This window comes from Cornus florida, unplaced genomic scaffold, assembly GCF_030987335.1.
Source record: "Cornus florida cultivar Cherokee Brave unplaced genomic scaffold, ASM3098733v1 CherokeeBrave_3.0.0_Hap2_Chr03, whole genome shotgun sequence".
In the NCBI taxonomy this organism is placed as follows: domain Eukaryota; kingdom Viridiplantae; phylum Streptophyta; class Magnoliopsida; order Cornales; family Cornaceae; genus Cornus; species Cornus florida.
Window position 1 is genome coordinate 77,134,542 of NW_026775573.1, and position 6,114 is coordinate 77,140,655.

A 6,114-nucleotide genomic window follows, 5' to 3' on the forward strand; every position below is an offset into this window, starting at 1 on the left:
CCCAGCCTTACCATATGTCGGCTAATTAATCCCTATAGAAGAAAAACCCTAGTCCTACGACCATACAAAAAAATCCATACCAACTAAGTCATTTTAAAACACACGTCATTAATCCAAGTAAATCACAATTATTTTAATTAATTAAATTAAATCACAATTACACACCTAAAAATACAACCAACATACAATTACAGTTAAATAACTTATTTAAAGAAAAACCAATACAATTAAAAAATAATAATAATTTAAATAAACACTTTCAAACAAATAATAAATAAAACAAAACACCTAAGTCACATAATTAAATCAATTAAACAAAATTAAATCCCTATTTTATCCTTTTGAAAACTAGGGGTATTACAAAAAGTTAGAACCTTAACAAAATGGTCCAATTTCATTTAAATACAAGCCTCTATGAGTAAGCAACAAGTCAGAAAATAAGCATTTCACTGGTCTAATCCCGCAGCTACAAAAGTTGGTGGAGTTCGGGCGCGCCCGGGAGTAAAATAGCTCACTACCAGCACACTACAAGAAAAACAGTTTTTTACCATGCACCCATGGTTTTCAAAATAACCGTGGTAGAAGACCATTTCTACCACGGTTTTAAAATAGCCATGGTAGAAAGTATATATTTTACCACGGTTATTTTTAAACCATTATAGAAGATCCTTTCTACCACGGTTAATGGAAAACCATGGTAGTTATTATATTTTTTACTACCGTTATAAAAGAACCATGATAGAAAGTGCATTTATTTCACCACGGTTTTCCATTAAACGTGGTAAAAAGTGAAATTATTTCACTCAAATTTAGCGGGTTTGTATCCCGCCCTTTCTACCGCTCTTTCTACCACGGTTACTGCAAAACCGTGGTAGTAATTTATTCTACCATGGTGAAGTGAATTTAGGGTTTCCCGTTACTTTCTTAAAATATATATATATATATATATATATATATATATATATTATATACAAATATATATATAGTCACACACGTACAGACCACACACGCATACAATTTTAGGGCAAATTATTTCAGCCTCCCAAATTGCCTCCATCTGTATTCTTGTTCTCATCATTTCAGCTTCCAAATCGCCTCCATCTCTATTCTCGTTCTCAACTCGGAACTTGCCCGCTCTCTCTGTCTCTGCAACTGCAAACTACAAAATCTACAAGAATCAGAACCCATATCAGCATATCATTTCAGATTGTTGAAAAAATCAAAACCCATATCCTTCAGTTTCCAAATCCCGCTATTCTAGCTTGATCGGGTTCGCTGTTTGCAAGCTTCAGCCTCTGGCTCGCTGTCTCTCAACTCTAAAGCCCTCTCTCTGCAACTGCTAACTTGTATGTATGGGTTTTGTTTTAATTTTTTTTTTCCTAAATCAAGTAATCAAGGTCTGTAATTCTTATAATTTTTATGCAATTTCAGTTTCTTTGAAATTCTATAGTATATTATATCTATTTATAAATTAGTTCATTTTTCTTTCAGCAATCTTTTGTCTAATCTGTGAGTATAAGCACAAATTTATGTCGAAAGAACTTTTTTTTTCCCCTTCAAATTTGTTTAGAAATACATATATTGAAAATATTTTTTTGCCTCTTAATTTTTTGATGGTTTGTCTAGCCTGGAAAAAGAAATGTTGACTTTAGCATAAACATAAGCTAAGCCTTGATATATTTAGTTTTTGTCATTAATTATTTTGATGATTAGATTGTCATCCTTTATTTAAGTTTTTAATGCTTTGCTGTATATAACTGTCTTATGAATTGTATCCAGTATTTTGCTTATCTGTTTATGACGTTTTTAAAATGCGAACTAACTGTGTGGTACTTCTGAGTTCTGTGAGATTTGTGGAAACAGAAGCTATAACATCTTTAAGAGCTTCTTCTTACTATACGTGTGGTTGGTTATTCCAAGTGGTCGTCACTGTCCCTGGATGAATTTGGTTTTTTCATCTTATGAGTACTAGTTGTTTAACTTCTTCTTGATATAATCTGTTTTTCTCATATCTGTCTCTTTTACTCCTATGTTTTAAGTGCATGATGAATTTGGTTTTTTCATCTTATGAGTACTAGTTTTGGTCAATGAAGAACATAGGAATAAATAAAATCTTAATGAACATGGAGATTAATGAATGAAGATAGGAATGAGAATCAAAATGAAGAAAATGTGAATGAATTTGAAGATTTGGTAAATGAAGAATATATGAATGAGAATGATAATCTTCCTTTGAACATTAATGTTTAAGGAAATTGGAAAAATATTGATAAAAAATTAGAGATTTATTAATTATGCTAATGCTAATGTCAACTAATATGGTGCTATTCAGGACACTCAATAGATAAAGGTTGGATGCACCTTAATGGCAGGTTATTATAACTTTAAATAACCTTACTCATAAACATTGTTCTTGTCATTTTTGTGATAATAAAAAATATTTTTATTAATTTTCAGCTGTAGAGCTTTAGATGAGTATAAAGCTGGAGCACAACGTTTTGTTAATTGGGCTAAACTTAATGCGGGGAATCGAGAAAGCATTTTACATCAAAATTTGTAAGTGACGCATTTCTTTTATGATTGCACATTTTTAATGCTTTTATACTCATGCTCAGGGGGGTCACGTGCCTTAAGTGACCAATTTTGCGGTGTATAGGGGGTCACGTGCCTTAAGTGACCATTTCATTTATTTTTTGTTTGATTAGATGAAAAAAAAAATAGCTTTTAAGTGTGTGTTTGTGTGTGTGAGAAAGAGATATTAAAGATGAAGGTTTGAAAATATGTGACTTTGAGCTTGAGAGGGAGCCAGGAAACTTAACAGGAGAGCCAAAAAAATTAGCTGAGAAAAGGATATTGACTTCTTCATGCCTGTTCGATCTTTTGCTCTTTCACCAAAATTTATATTACTTGCAAAAATGGAACTGCTTTAAAAATATATCTCCTTTATGAAAAATTATACCTAATATAACTATCTCAACGCTTGTTTTCAGAAACTTCATTTAAGCTCATTGTCATACAAAATGCAGTCTCGATTATGGAGTAGAGGTTATCTATCTTCATGTGGACTTGAATATTTTCTATTCACTTTATGCATATGATTGATGCAAACTTCTTCTGCCACCTTATGTAGTCATTTCTAGAAAACGTCTCAGGAAACTTTGATCCCTTAATCCCAATTGGTAATCATTCCACTCAATTTATAGTTGAGTTTTAAACAATCTTAAAAAAGACCAGCAGAAGACAGCTGCTTCCTACCTTTGGTTGTGGACCTCAAAAATGACACTAGTTTTTCGAATATGGATAGTATGAATAAGTTAATTGTGTAAGATCATAAACTGCCAACTTCAGCAATAAAGAGTAGTTAAGAATTTAAATTATGCACCACAGAAGCCCTGATATAGGAACATTAGAAATTCAAACAGTTCAATAAAGAATTGTGATTAAGGTTTACTGAGAAATAAATTAGGGACAGTTGAAAATTTAGCAAAGAGGGTTTTGGGAAGAGAACTACGATTTATTGGAGCTATTTTAATGGTTGAATTTTGGTTTAATTAAAAAGAAAACAAGTTGTTTATCTAAATTAATTAGAGAGCAGAGTTAAGGAAAACAAATAGAGAACAAGTGGAAGAGGAAAGAGGAAAGAGAGCAAAGAAGTAAAAGAAAATGCAACAACGAGTTTACCAAAATCAAGGACTAATGCTTACAGCTGGCTCAATGTTATTTGAGACCTAAAGCAAAAAATCAAAATATGGCTTTGATTTTAATTTATCAATATAAAAAATATTGATATTCTGATATTTAAAAAAACAATTTTCTTGCTTTTTGAGATGCGAATTGCTAATCAAGTTTCTGTAAAATTTTTGGAGTGATTTTGATTTAGCACATTTAAAAATGAAGTTAAAAATTAGGAAGAAATTTTGAAGAAAATGAATGTGCAGAAAAGGTGATACGGAATATTCAACTAGATAAGAATTCTAAGTGACATGAAGACTCAAAGGGCATGGATAAACTTAAGGAGATAAGGTGACCATCTCATAAGGTAATTAAAGGATAAGATTTAATTAATTCAAAGGTTGCACTAAAGATACGATTAACTAATCCCTTCTCTCCCGGAAGGAAATACGGAAATGACAACTTCAACTTTCTATAAAAGTGAGGCCAGTCAACAGAAAAAGGTACGCCATAAATCCCAGATTGAATCCTTTATCGGAGATGGAATCGTGAAGTACTAATTTGACCGTCAGAGTGCACCCGGCCGGCACCACGCCGGTCATCTCTTTTCTCTTGTCTTGCAGGAATCGTCAATGGCTCCAGAGTGTGTATATTTTTGCATCAACAAAAGAAATAGTTAACAAGTGTGAAGAAATACAAAGTGGTGTGAGAGAATGAAAATATATATATATATATATATATATATATAGGAGAGAGAAGAGGCTGAGAAAAATAAAATAGGAGAGAGAAGAGGAGATGAGAAGGGGGGAAAAAGAGAGTAAGAAAAACAGGTGAAGATCTTTCACATTATACAGAGAGACGGTCGAGTTATTACAGGAACAGGTGTGCAAATATTATCTCCCTCTTAAATTTATTGAGTGCTTAATTTTAGTTTAATTGGTGTATGTAAGTTAGACAGACTTGTTTAATTGATTTGTATCAGTACTTCATTTTATTAATGGGGTGAGTTCTTAGAGAAATTAAGCACTCAAAAAGTTACGTACGTTAGGAATATATATAACAGCCTCCTCCATTGAAAGAACGTACTGATAATGAACACCACACCAGACAGACCAGAAAATTAATTACATACTTGGTTTGGATACTTGAATATCATCCATCTGTTGCATCTAATTAAACAACGTTAATTATATATAAATTCACATATATTTATATATATATATGTATATATATATAAATTCACTTTGATTCAGACAAATTGTGGGAAACACAAATCGATAGGTCATACATTAAACTTAAAAAGAATGTGTCCAAGGAGCTAAGATTGCATATATGAATCAGTTCTCAGAATGACATGCATAAATGATGCATAAAGATTGCTTTGAAGATTATATATATATATATATATATATCAACAAATTAAACAAGATCCCTACAAATTAACAAACAGTTCTCAAGTTTCTCTAAAAGTTCATAAGTTAGTACTTGTAGGGCGACCTCGTACTGAGGTTTTAATGGTCTCAGACCCCTTGCTTGGTAGAGGACTTGATTTTTTCCATGTCAATCATGGATGAGGAATAGAGATCTATTATAACCCCATTTTTTGTAGTTCATTGCAATGTCAAAATTATTGTCTTGTAATTGCTTCATTTGTTTATTTTGTGTTTGACTAATATACTTAATTTTAGTTGTGTCAACTGGCAAGGCATCATGTTGACAAGCCCCTTGCTAAGAGATGTGCTACCAATTCTTGTTTCAATAATACAAGAGATACGAAATGAGGATTTTGATTTTGGTTGTGTTTAAAGAAAGGGTAGTAAATCTGGTGTGTGTGGGGAGGGGAGAATGGAAGGTACATATTAAGCGATTTCTTCATTCCTCATATATTTGCAACATACATTTTACTTTAGGTCTTCCGCATTTATAAGAGCCTAAAAACTCAATATATATAATTTTGGCAACTTTACAACTTGCTTTACATTTTCTTACTTCAACTATTACATTTTGTAGGTCAAAGCTAGGATTGCGGGATTGCGGTTCCCATGACTTTTTTTGTTGCCGTTATATTTTTTGTATGGCTCATGATCAAGAAGTTGCATATATGGAAGAGATACTAAAATAGAGCAAGAAGATATGAAGAAATTTTGTTTTATTTTGGTTAAGTAAAGATATAAGCTTATAGATCATGTACTACTTTAAAATTTGTATATATTTTTGTATAAAATCATGATTTGGAATTGGTTATATCTACATATATATATATATATATATATATATGTGTGTGTGTGTGTGTATGTGTGTGATACCCTTCGGATCCGAGACGCGGGTCGATCAGGCCCAGGCCCAAACCCGAGGGATATCAAACAATTAATATTTTAAAACATAGAATACAAATTGAATTAAAGAAATAAAAATAATAAGCTGAAAGAAACTAGAATAAAA

General features: G+C 31.7%; 1 long non-coding RNA gene across 2 annotated transcripts; it reads left to right on the forward strand.

Annotated features, from left to right (window-relative positions):
- Positions 1-1,007: 1,007 nt before the first annotated feature.
- LOC132300790 (uncharacterized) lies at positions 1,008-5,824 on the forward strand. Of its 2 annotated transcripts, XR_009480567.1 has the most exons (4): positions 1,008-1,346; positions 2,458-4,554; positions 5,361-5,524; positions 5,683-5,824. It is a non-coding gene; the product is annotated as an uncharacterized LOC132300790 (long non-coding RNA). The 2 variants fall into 2 exon arrangements; XR_009480568.1 differs by lacking the exon at positions 5,361-5,524 and having other exon boundaries at positions 1,013-1,346; positions 2,458-2,556.
- Positions 5,825-6,114: the final 290 nt, after the last annotated feature.